Source organism: Notamacropus eugenii, chromosome 4, assembly GCF_028372415.1.
Source record: "Notamacropus eugenii isolate mMacEug1 chromosome 4, mMacEug1.pri_v2, whole genome shotgun sequence".
NCBI classification, from domain to species: Eukaryota; Metazoa; Chordata; class Mammalia; order Diprotodontia; family Macropodidae; genus Notamacropus; species Notamacropus eugenii.
This window is the reverse complement of record NC_092875.1, coordinates 10830339-10843916: the sequence shown is the minus strand read 5'-3', so window position 1 is coordinate 10843916 and position 13578 is coordinate 10830339. Positions and strand designations below refer to the sequence as shown.

At 44.7% G+C, this 13578-nt stretch overlaps 1 protein-coding gene across 5 annotated transcripts in view; it reads right to left on the bottom strand.

Moving 5' to 3' along the window:
• The window catches only part of ARVCF (ARVCF delta catenin family member), a 352355-nt gene that overhangs the window by 307863 nt on the left and 30914 nt on the right, over positions 1–13578 (bottom strand). For all 5 annotated transcript variants that reach the window (XM_072599775.1, XM_072599774.1, XM_072599778.1 and 2 more), the window contains exon 2: positions 11418–11528. The gene's annotated coding sequence lies outside the window, so the exon portion shown is untranslated. The remainder of the gene's footprint in view (positions 1–11417; positions 11529–13578) is intronic.

The window sequence follows — 13578 nt, the reverse complement described above, 5'->3', positions numbered from 1 at the left end:
CTTTCAGTGGGGGTAGAGGGAGAGTGGGGAGGTTGTCCTAGCAATAAATTTACCGAGAAGGAAAAAGGAAAAATGACAAGTAAGAAAAGAGGGTCAAAGAAGCCCTCTAAAAATGTAGGTGAGAGAACAGAAGGAAAGCGTGGAGAAAGCAGACAGTGGCAACATATTGAAACTATTTCCAACTTAGAGAAAAGAATACAATGTTCATAATTGCAGAGCTAAAGGTGCTAAGGGTGTGATCCTCGATTTCTGTTCTAGCTACGGTTTTCTTAGTGTTCAAATTCAGAATAAAACAAAGTAACTTAAAAAAGAAATAACTAAAGAAACTTCTAGTAGTTGTATAAGGAAAAAGTAGTACTTAAGATGATAAAATGTGATGTTGGTGGGGCTGTGAAGAAACAGGCACTCTATACATTATGGGTGGGGCCATGGATTGGTGGAAGTTTTGGGGGGAGCAAACTGGCAACCTCTATAAAAAGAGAGACTCAGAATTGATTGTGCCCTTTGGTCCAGCAATATTCCTGTCTAGCACCAATTTCCTGATGGTGTTATTAAAAGCAGGAGAAGAAAGCATCTGCCCCTAAAATATTCATCGCTGCTTTATTTGTAATAGTGAAAAAAAACTCAAATAAAAAACCCCTACGTTCAATAACTGGGAAATGGATGAATAAATTACGGGATATTAGTATAATGGAATACTACTGTGCTATAAAAATGACAAGGACAAAAAACACAAAGAGATATGGAAAGACATATATATAGGAGTAAATGCCAAGTGAGGCTGGCAGAAGATAAATTATCGGACCAACTCCAGTCATATTCAAAAAACAATTCAACAAACCGTTATGAAGTGCAGGGTGTATATGTTTAAGGCACTGGGGATCCAAAGATAAAAATGACCCAGTCCTTGCCCTCAAGGGGCTTAGAATCTACAAGGAAGTCTAGGCTGGGTGTGCAAATAAATGAGAGGCAAGGTAAGGAGAAATGAAGGCAAAGGAGAAATTAGACAAAATGACCTAATAAGAGAAGAGGGAGAAAATGATTTCAGCGGCGGGGAGCGAGGGCTGGCACATCCTCAGGGGAGGGGCTTGGAGGAGGCGCACTTGGAACTGGCCTGGAAGGAAGAGGAGCAGGCAGTGCATTTCAGATTTGGAACAGCTCCCAACCCATTCGGGCTGGAATCTGGAGGGTAGGAAGGAAAGTGATAGGAAATTGGGCTGGTGGCAGGGAGTCAGACTAAAGTGAGCTCAGGTCTTCTGATGGTGTGGGATAGTCTATCTACTGCGCCCCCTAGCTGCCAATAGAGGTACAAATAAAGAAAAGGTAAAGATGGAGGGAGGGGGTGGGCAGGGACAGAGTTATGTTATGTTATCCAAAGGTTCTATGACCAGAGAAGAAGGTGGATTAGTCGTGGATACCCCGAAGTGGGCATGTGGGTTCCACTGATGTTCATGCAGTGCAATCAGCTCCTGGGTTGGACCCTCTATGGACTGGATACATGGGAGAGCACGGATGTTGTCCAAAAGGAGGAAAAGGCATGGGGTTGGGAGAAGCTGTTAGCTGTGGATTAGAGGATGTACACTTTAGAATGTAAACCTAGCATGGAGCACAGTGCCTGGAAAACAGTGAGCACTTAATAATTGCATGTTACCTGCCTATCACACAGGTCATTGTGAAGATCAAATGAGAAAAGACATGTACACTCTTTGCAAACCTTAAAGTGCCATATAGATGCATATTATTTGCTAACCCATTGCCTCTGGCCCCTTAGGCAGCTCATTTCCCTGGCCAGGCCCCAGATTCCTCATCCATAAAATAAGGGTTAGAAGGTCTTGAAGCTTCCTTTCACTTTGGCATCTATGATTTCTTCAGAGACCAACAGTCTTCATGAATGACTGAGAGCAAAAACTGAATGACTCCAAGGTCAGTCGGGCGCTGAGCCTCTAGAACTTAGCATGGAACATCCTCCGAGAGATGCCAGACACACCTCACCACCAGACCCATGCTCCAAGACCTCTGGGCTCAGTAAGAATTCTCAGAGCTGGCCCGCTCCCTAAGCAGAGCCCTCAGTACCCCAGGATCCCCTCCATGAGGCACCAAAAAAGCATTTTAGGGGAGATGCTAAGTTCATAGATTTCTAAATGTTTGGTTTTTTGTTTTAAAGGAGAAAAAGCTACATTTCACAAAATCTGAATTTTCTGGTCCAGGTCACTGAGATTTTCAATCGTCAGCTCAATAATGATCGATAACAAACAAACATGCAGAACCAGGAGAAACCTTACCCAAAGCCCCCTGGCTTTGAATTACCACACAGCCGAAAACAACCTCATGCCTTTGCTCCAGTGGGCCTCCTTGGCCTCCCTCAAACCCTGTGACCCTTAACCCTGCCTGCCTTCCTTCGTTCTCCCTTTCATTTCTCACGCTTTTAGTAGAGCATCAGGCAGCGTGCCCACGGGGCTGGCTTCCACTGATTCCTCCTTGCAGCATCTCTGCAGAGATGCTTCCATATTTCCTCAAATGATTCTTGTCATTTTTATGACACTATAACATTCCATTCCATTAATATACCATAATTGATTCAGCTGTTGGACAGAGAGGCTACTTCCAGGCTTTTTGTCATTATCGCAATAGGGCTCAGTGGGACAGGGTACAGGACTGGGAGTCAGGGAGCCCGGGATCAGATTCTGGTCCTGCCCTATCTCATTGGTGATATTCAGTGGTTCCATCTATGTCCAATTTTTCATGACTTCTTTTGAGGTTTTCTTGGCAAGGATACTGGAGTGGTCTGCCATTTCCTTCTCTAGCCCATTTTATAGATGAGGAAACTGAGGCAAACAGTGACTTGCCCAGGGTTACACAGCTAGCAAGTATCTGAGGCCAGATTTGAACTCAGGTCCCAGTGCTCTATCCACTGCACCACTGGCTGCCCTGTACTATCTATATAACCTTGGAAAAGTCAGTTTGCATCTTGCTTTTCTCATCTATAAAATACAGGAGCTGAAGACAACACTGTACAATGGGAAAAAGAATAGTGTTGAAGACCATATTCCAACCCCATCTCTATCACTTCCTTACCTGGGTGGTCTTGGGTAAGTCCCTTAACCTCAGTTTCCTCATCTGCCTGTTGAGGTGGCCTTCAGGGCTTATTTCAACTTTAAGTGGAAGATCCTGTAGCTTCTAAGGTCCCTTCCAGATCCTGCAGATGGCCAGATGCACTTTGGCCAGAGCGCTAAAACCTAGAGTCAGGAAGACCTGAGTTCAAATTCCACCTCAGATACTTGTAACCCTGGCCAAACTCTGGCAGTTTCTTCATCTGATAACAATACCCTTTACCTCTCAGAGCACCAAATGAGATGATATTTGTAAAGCATTAAACCAATGCTTTGTTCAGTTGTTTCAGTCTTTGTGATCCTATGTGCGATTTGCTTGAGTAAAGATACCGGAATCGTTTGCTGTCTCCTTCTCCAGGTCATTTTACAGATGAGGAAATAAAGGCAAACAGGGTTAAGTGACTTGCCCAGAGTCACACCGCTAGTAAGCATCTGAGTTCACATCTAAACTCAGGAAGATGTCTTCCTGACTTCAGAACCAGCACTCTATCCACTATGGCGCCACCTAGCCACCTGAGAGGAATCATAGTTATTATTATTAAATCTATGATGAAGCAGCTAGAAATATTTCCATAGAGATGGCTCCTTTAAAAAAACTGTTCTGAGATGAAATCCTAGCACTGGAAATGCTGGATCAAAATAAAGATCGCTTTTCATTCTTCCCACCTACTGCCATATTATATTCCCAATATAATTGGTTTGCACCAATCAAATTCCACCAATAACATATTACCACTCCTGCTTCCCTCCCCCATCCAGTCCTGCCAACACAAGATTTCACCACTTTTTGCTAGTTTTTAAATATTCTAGTGGGTATAAGGTAGCAGCCCAAGGTTGCTTTGATTTACTTTGAGTATTAGGGGATTTGAGCAAATAGATGAGAATTTTTTAAACTGAAAATTGGAGCAATGGCCAAAGGACATGGAGAGAAAAGACTGGTACCACTGAGAGAAAAGCCAAAAAAGGACAGAGAATGTAGTCGGCAAACTCTGGGCCAGTGACCTGGACTTCAATTCCTACCAAATTCTAAAATATGTTATTAAAGGGACGGTCAGTTACTATCTAGAAAGGAAATGTTGACCACAAAAAGTCATAGTGGTTCCATCAAAGAGGTCATTTCAGACTAACCTTGTTTCCTTTTTTTGGCAACCGTATTAAACTGATTCTATGCACGGAATTTCCCCAGATTTTACCAAAGTATTTAAAGAGCAGTCCTTAATTGCCCAGCACCAATGTGGCAAGATCTCCAATAGATTACCCCAGGAACCTGGACTTGGTCTTGTGCTATCTAGCATTTTTATCTCTGATTAAATGGCATGCTTAGGGAAACTGCAGGGGATCCTGGGAAGGAAACTGGGAAGGATCCCCCATCCATTGGATGACAGTTAGAATTCAAAAAGATCTTGACAGGCTAAAACTCAAGGGTGAATCTAAAAAGACTCAATTTAATGTGAATAAATAGCAAGTCTTATGTTTTGGTTTAAAACATGAGTTTCCTAAGTATAAAATAAAAGTATTATAGGAAAAAGTGGTTCTTTTGAAAATTATCTAGAAGTCTTAGAGGACTGCAATCTTGGGTAACAGTAAGAGGTTACTCTCCCCCTCCTCCTCCTTTTTTTGCCTTTGGATCTATAATTTCTTTAGAAAATTCCCAGGGATAAAAATACCCTTTCCCAATGTAGACAGGCCTCTCCTCTGTGACTCAGAATCAGAGTATCACCTGGGGATAAATGACCTGCCCAGGGTCACACAGCCAGTATGTATCACAGGCTGGATTTTACCACTGGTTTTTTTCTTTGAGAATTCTCTGAAATGCAGTGTTGAGATCCTTTTCTTTTTCTAAGTTTTCTGGGACATTAGGGATCCTGAGATTGGTGCATCCCAATCTAAATTCCAGGGACGTTGCTGGAGTTCGCTTGTTTCCTAACAATGCAGACAATTCCCAGGTATTCTCTGTCTGTATTTTCATCTACTTTTCTTGCCTGCATCTGGGATGTTCTGTTTTCCACAGCAGGAATTCTGCTGTTTGTATATGGCTTCTGTGGATTTTTTCCTTTAAGTTTTCTACTGCATTTTTCATCTTATTCCTCTTTGTCAGTATCAATGTGCATTTATTAAGCATTTATGGTATGCTAAGCAGAGTTGTGGGGATACAAAGAAAGGTAAAAACAAGCCCTTTGAGCAGCCAATGTTCTACAGTGGAAATAACATAAAAAAAATTGTCCATATAAGATCCATACAGAATAGGTGGAAGGTCATCTCAGAAAGGTAAGCAACTAGGTGGCACAGTGGCTACAGCACCAGCCCTGGAGGCATGAGGACCTGGGTTCCAATTCAGCCTCAGGTACTTCCTAAATTCAATCTGGTCTCAAACTCTTTCTAGCTATGTGACCCTGAGCAAGTCACTTCACCCCGTTTGCCTCAGTTTCCTTATCTGTCAAATAAACTGGAGAAAAAAATGGCAAACCACTCCAGTATCTTTGCCAAAAAAACCCCACATGGGGTCACACAGACATGACTGAAAAACAACTGAACCACAAATAAAAGCTAAACATAGGAATGGAAAATTTATTCTCAAGGCAACAGGTAATCACTAGAGTTTAATGAGTACACATATATGTATTATGTGTGTATACATATTATGATACATATTATAAATACATTTAATGCATGTTACAATCATAACATATACATACACCCAGATATATTTCCATCCTAACAGCTCTGGACCTGAAGTCCTCTGTGAGGTATTTAAGAAGCTGGAATTGTCCAGAGAGCTCCATCTAGAAGGAACTTTAGAGGCCATTAAGTTCAACCCTCTCCTTTTACAGGTGAGAAAATGAGGCTGGGAGGAGTTAAGTGACTTATCCAAGGTCACACAGCCAGTAAGTGTCTGAGGCCAGATTTGAACTCAGGTTCTCCTGACTCCAGGGTCTGGTGCTGTATCCATTGCAGTGCCACCTTGCTGCCCCAGAAGGATGGATTCTTGTCAGTGGAATCACCTTTCTCTACAGTCTAAAACAGTAAACTAACAGACTAGCTTTCTGAGCTCTCTCTTTGTCTCTCTGTCTCTGTATGTCTCTGTCTCTCTCTCTCTCTATCTCTCTCTCTCTGCATCTCTCTCTGCATCTTTCTCTCTCTGTGTCTCTGTCTCTCTCTCTCTCTATCTCTCTCTCTGCGTGTCTCTCTCTGTGTCTCTGTCTCTCTCTCCGTGTATCTCTCTGTCTGTCTGTCTCTCTGTCTCTGTCTGGGTTTCTGTCTCTGTCTCTCTCTTCTCTGTCTGGGTTTCTGTCTCTGTCTCTATCTCTCTCTCCCTCTCTCTCTCTCTCTCTGTATCTCTATCTCTGTCTCTGTCTGTCTCTCTCTTCCTCTCTCTCTTTCTCTCTCTCTGTCTTTCTCTGTGTGTCTCTGTGTCTCTCTCTCTGTGTCTCTCTCTCTGTATCTCTGTCTCTGTCTCTCTGTCTCTCACTCTCTCTCTCTTTCTCTCTCTCTCTTTGTCTCTCTCCCTCTCCCCCTCCCTCTCCCTCTCCCCCTCCCTCTCCCTCTCCCTCTCCCCCTCCCCCTCCCTCCCTTCTTCTTCTTCTTCTTCTTCTTCTTCTTCTTCTTCTTCTTCTTCTTCTTCTTCTTCTTCTCTCTCTCTCTCTCTCTCTCTCTCTCTCTCTCTCTCTCTCTCTCTCTCTCTCTCTCTCTCTCCCTCCCTCTCTCTCTCTCTCCTTTTTTCACCCTTGGATGATAGATCTGCATTCTTGGTCCATCAGGTATGGGGTGAAGGTGGGGGTGGGGAAGGGGCATCTGTATCCATGCACAATTTCCTTCCCCCCTGGAACAGTGGATGATAACTTGCGACACAAACACACAGCACAGTCAAACGTGGGCTTGCACCTTTTGAAGAGGGCACCAACAGATCTCCTGCAGAAGCACACAGCAGGGGAAATATGTTTTGCATGACTGCACATGTATAACCTTAGCCAACTGCTAAGAGCCTTCTCCATGATGGAGGGAGGAGAGGGGGAGAGGAAGAGAATTTGGAACTCAAAATTTTTTAAAACAATGTTAAAAATTGTTTCTACATATAATTGGGGGAAAATAAAATATTAAACTAAAAAAAGAAACACGTAGCAGAAGGAGACATCTACACGGCTCCCCAGCCTTGGGTCAAAAGCCAAATTCCCAAGTTCAAGCACTGGCCAGCAGGACAGTGTAACTCTTGGAGAAGGAAGAGGGTTGTGACTCATGGTGGAAGGGGGGGCGAGATGTGAACCTTGCCAAAGGTGCCCATGAGCTGCTCTGATCCTGAAGGGCCTTGTTCAGTAGCCCACTTCGGGGGGATCCTAAACCACAGGGTAGTATGACGAATCTTGGAGAAATGAGGAACCATGACAAAGTCAAAGGGCTATCTCAATGGTTACCCCAAAGGTGAGTTCCCTTTCGCAGAAAGTGAGATATGCTATTTGAGGGCTGGGGGCATTTCTCTACCTGTGGAGAGGTCCCTTAGTTTCTTCTTTGTTTTCGTGGGGATGAAATAAAGGCTGTGCCATGTCTGATTTATATTTTCCAAGTGACTCCACAAGAACACAGCCCACTTTCCCCCCACCATTGGAAAAACCTAAACATGAGCTATTTTTGTACTGACCTATGAAGTCACTGTTCTATGGAACTCCCAGATGAGGGTACTCCCTGAACCGATGCAGACTGGCACTGCCTCAAAGAGTCAATGACTGGCTGAGGGTCACGGAGCCAGCATGCAGCAGAAGTGGGATTTCTTGATTCTGATGCTGCCTCTATACTATGAGGATACAGCATTTTCCTGGAGACACTTCAGGTGGGGACGATGAGCTAAAGACAGAAAATGCTGGATTGTCAATCCCTGGCCCAGCCAAACTGCATTGTGGGTCCTGAAAGAACTGCCGCAATCACCCTCGGTGATATTGGGAAGAACATCAAAAATGGAGAGACATTATGAAATGGGAGAAGGGCATACAAGAGAAAGAGAAAAGTCTACAAACCCTGGGCCAAGGGAGCTTAATGTAAATTCCCAGGAAAATTCTCTAATAGATCATTAACAAGGATGTCTCCATCTCTACAAAGGTAAAGGAAATAGATTGTCCTGCAACAATCACAGGGGGATCTCTCTCTTAGTCATTGCTGGCAAGATTCTTGCTAGAGTCCTGCTTAATAGGCTGATCCTTCAATTGGAAGATGGTCATATACCTGAGAGTCAGTGTGGCTTCAGAAAGGGCTGAGGAACAGTCGATACAGTGTTTGCTGCCCGACAACTCCAGAAGAAGTGCCAGGAGCAGAACAGAGGTCTGTACACAACGTTTGTGGATCTGACTAAGGCCTTTGACACTGCCAGTTGTGAGGGCTTATGGAAAATTATGTCAAAATTTGGTTGCCCAGAGAAGTTCATCAATATTGTACATCAATTTCATGATGGCATGTTTGCCCGGGTTCTGGATAGTGGACAAAGCTCTAGTGCCTTCCCAGTCACCAATGGAGTGAAACACGGCTGTGTGCTTGCTCCCATGTTTTTTAGCATGAAGTTTTCAGCCATGTTGACAAATGTTTTCAATGAGGATGAACATGGCATCAAGGTCAATTACCACACTGATGGTAAGTTCTTCAATTTGAAAAGGCTACAAGCCAAGAGCAAAGTGGAGGGAGGGTTGGTGAATGATTTTCTGTTTGCAGATGACTGTGCACTCAGTGCAGCCTCTGAAGCTGAGATGCAACAAAGTATGGATCGATTCTCTGCGGCCTGTGCTAATTTTGACCTATGATTAACACCAAGAAAACACAGGTGCTCCATCAGCCACCACCACACCATCCATGTGTGGAATCATGGGCTACAACAAATGGAGATGTTTTGAATGCTGTGGATAAGTTCACTTACCTTGGTAGTGTACTTTCCTGGGATGTACACATTGACAATGAGGTTGACACGTGCATTGCCAGAGCTAGCTCAGTGTTTGGGAGGCTCCGAAGAAAAGTATGGGAGAAAGAAGTATTAGACTGACTGCCAGACTGAAGGTCTACAGGGCTGTTGTGCTGACCTCATTGTTGCATGCCTGTGAAACATGGACAGTCTACCAGCACCACGCCAGGAAACTGAATCGCTTCCATTTGAACTGTCTTAGGAAGATTCTGAGGATCACCTGGAAGGATAAGGTACCAGACACTGAGGTCCTTGCTTGAGCTCAACTGCCAAGCATTCAAACTATGTTTCAGAGAGCTCAACTCTTATGGGCTGGCCATGTTGTTCGAATGCCAAATGTATGCTGGCCAAAAAGACTATTTTATGGAGAACTTGCATGGGGCAGGCAATCATATGGTGGCCAGAAGAAGTGATACAAGGACACTCTCGAGGTCTCTCTCAAGAACTTTGAATTTAATTGTGGGACATGGGAGACACTGGCAGCATGGTGTACCCACATCCATGAGAAAAAGCAGAAGTGAGACAGCACAAAGGAAACATAGGATGTGTAAATTTGGAGTAACCACCCCAAATGTTCACACAGACCTGTGGTACCCAACCTGTGGTAGAGCATTCCGAGCTCGTATTGGTCTGATCAGCTACAGTCAGACACACTGAAACTTCACTTTATCATGGTGATGTCACTTTGGTCATCAACCACATTCCCTTCTGGGCTGCCCTGCTCTGCCCCCAACCCCAATCCTCCACTTCCTTCAAGCCTCCCCTCCTCTTGAGGCCTGCATTAAACTAATCTTCTGCAATGAGCCAGATGTTTCAAGAAAGAAAGCCGCCAGCCAGCCTTTATTGGGGATGTTTGATGCTGGGCAGAGAAAGAAAGAAGGCCCTGCCCTCAGGGAGGGAGCCTACAATCGAAAGACAATATGCACATAATTAAGTACAAACAAGATAAATACAATACAAATGTGGAGGGCAGCTAGGTGGCGCCAGAGTGGATAGCTTGTCGAAGTCAGAAAGACCAGAGTTCAAATCCAACCTCAGACACTTACTAGCTTGGTGACCCTGGCAAGTCACTTCACCCTGTTTGCCTCAGTTCCCTCATCTGTACAAATAAGCTGGAATAGGAAATGGCAAACCATTCCAGTATCTTTGCCAAGAAAACCTAGAGTCAGACACAAGTGAAATAACTGAACTACAACAAAATATGGAAGGAACGAGGGATGTTATTTTCTAATAGTTTCCTGTATGTTACTGCTCTCACAGGATCAGGAGGGAGGGCCTTTATTATGCCTCACCTGGATACCTGCACCAACCTCCCAATGAGCCTGTTCCCCCCCCCCACACACACACACTCCATCCTCCATACAGCTGCTGGAAGCTTTCCTAAAGCACAGGTCCAGCCCAGCATTCCCCTCCTCATGAACCCTCAATGGCTCCCTACTCCCTCTGGGATGAAACACAAAGCCTAACCCTAGCATCACCCCAAACCCCTCCTTCCAGTCTACCTTTCCAGACAATCTGACCTCCCTGTTCCATCACTCCTCAATCTCACTGCCATATCTTAGAACCCCTGAATGCCTTCCAGGCTCAACTGAGGGACTGTTGCCTCCAGGAAACCCTTCCTGATGGGCCATTGTCCTCAAATCATCAGGTCTACACACAACTGCTTGTTTATAGGCAATATTCCTCCAGATCAAATGTAGGCTTACTGAGGACGGATCCTGGTCTAAGGATTTTGGGTTGCTTTGTCTCCCATCCTGTTTTATCTTTGAAAATCAGGGCCTCCCTAGGGCCATTCCTTCCGCCCCCCACATCACACATTCATTAAATACTTGCTGGATCACAGCCATTGTTTACAGCCTGCTCCGATGGAGGACTGGAAACCCACATGAATGAGGACCAGGTCTGCTCTCTCCCTAGGGTGGGATTCCCCCCACAACTCTGAAGTCCATGAGCTGGATTCCCAGATTAGGAGCAGTCAGAGACAGAATCTGGGAGGGGCGTGTCAGTCTCAAAAAGAATGCATAGAAAGGTATCACTTGATAGAGTGGAAACGGAAGGCACTGACTCAGGAGTCAGATGACCTCAGTTCACATCTAACTCCTGCCATTTTCAGGTCCCTGAACCTCGGTTTCCTCCTCTGTAAAATGAGGCCATTGGACTCAGAGTGGCCTTTGAGGTCTCTTTCAGCTGTCAAGGATATTGTGACCTGAAATTCCTAATCTAAAAACCCCAAATATTAACAAAATGTAAATTGCATCTAGTGTACTCTACTTAAGAAGGCAGGGAAGCAAACATGGATTCCACGGTGGAAAGTTTCCTCTCCTCCAAATGTTGGGGTTTGGACATACATGTGAAGGTTAAGTTTCAGTTACCAGGAATATCTGTTTGTCAGGGAAGGCCTTGTTCTCCCACGAGGGCTGATGAATTACAGGAGCCAGCGCTTCATTGTGGGATGACAGCAACTTTTATTTATCCAAAGAGTCCTGAAACACAAAGAAAAGTGCTTTGTTTATATATGTAACATCTCATACAACTGTCACCGAAATCAGAAGCTCTGTGTCTCAGCGAAGGAGGGCGACAGGAGGTCGTGTATGCACAGAATGAAATGAAGCCCCTTCCCAGAATTGGCCATTGAGGTATGCAGCCCATGAGGCCCCTCAGGCCCCAGGGCCCTGGTGCATATTCACCTGGGAATTTATAAGAAATACAAAAGGTGATGGATAGAATAGCCACCCCTCTCCCCATGGAGTTTGTGGGATTCTGTAGCTAAGGCCAGGTCTGCACAGGAGGCAAGAGGTGCCATTTTTAATTACTTAGCCAATTATGTTGGAAACAAAGACAGATCGACTATGCACTGTCAGAGCTTGGGCCTGGACCAGAGCTTAGAACAAAGATCACAAAATGTCGCACCTGCGAGGGGCTTCAGAACTGGAAGGGAACCTGCAATATCAAAGGCCAGAACTAGGATAGACCCCCATGGGCACACTGGGAAGAAGGTGGAAGCTGGAGCCCCAGAAAAAAAGTGCAGGTTAACTCCCATGTGACTGTGGGCAAGTCATTAACCTCTCTGGGCCTCAACTGCCCTTATCAATCAAATGTGGGGATTGAAGTAGGTGACTCAAGCCCTAGGACAATGGACCTAAGATCTCAACACACAGAATATTAGACTACCAGGCACTCTAAAATAAAGAATGGGAGAGCTGAGAGGGCCTTAGAACAGGGGATGTCAGAGGTGGGAAGGCCCTTAGAACAGGGGATATCAGAGATGGGAGGGCCTCTATAGTAAAGGATATCTAATCCAACTTCCTCATTTTATAGACATGGAAACTGAGCCTGGTCCTCCAGACCCTCTGGCTGAGGCTCAGCCTGATACCTCCATTGACCAGCACTTGACCTGATTTCTTTCCCCTGAAATCCACCTCTTGTTCCAGGTTGGAGCTGTCAGTCTCAGACAAGACAGCACCAGCACAACGTCCATATCCCAAAGCATCCAATCAATTCTGTGAAAATATAAATCTAAAGTGGAGTTTTCTATCATCAAATAAAATATCCAGATGTTCAACAGAATTGGTAACAGATGTGGCCAGCTGCTTAGGTGCTTCGTGGACCTGGCCACAGCCCATATCAATTCAATAAACAACAAACATTTTGAAAACAATAAAAGCAGCAATAAACACTGATTAAATGGGCCTGACCATTTTGGAGAGCAGTTTGGAGCTCTGCCCAAAAAGCTATTAAACTGGGCACACCTTTGACCCAGTGATGCCACTACTGGCACTCGCTACACTCCAAAGAGATCAAAGAACGAGGAAAAAGACCCATCTGTGCAAAAACACTGAGAGCCACTCTCTTGTGATGGCAAAGGATTGGAAACTGAGGGTGGGGTGCCCATCCACTGGGGATGACTGCACACGAATGTGATAGAATACTGTCGCACTGAAGAAATAATGGAGACAGCTTCAGAGACTCCTAGGAAGAGTCATATGAACTGATGCAGAGAGAAGCGACCAAAACCAGGAGACTCGGACATAGATCAAACAAACATAATTAACTGTGATAAACCTGGGAACTCTGCTCCACACAATGACACCCTCCCACACACAATCTCCAAGGACTCATAATGAAATATGTAGCTGAGAGAGAGAGATGATGATGATGATGGTGGTGCTGGTGGATTGAGGGGACAGAGGGAAACAGATTTTCTTAACTTTCTCCCTTTTTCTCCCTTTTTTAAACTTTTCTTTCTTTTTTGGGGGGAGGGAGAGATATGAATACCATAGGAACTTGATTTATATGACTAGACATATTTGTAATGGGCTCTTAAGAGGTGGGGGCAGGGGGCGGGAGGAGGGAGGAAAAGAACTCAGAACTGAAACTAAAATAAAACTGAATTTTTAAACTCGTTCCTTAAACACCCAGTACAGAAAAGCATAGTGGACAGAGATACTGGCCTCCAAGTCAGTCAGACCTGAGTTCAAGGTCAGTCTGGCTGTGCAGCAGTCCTGGGCAAGACACTTGGCCTCTTAAGGATCA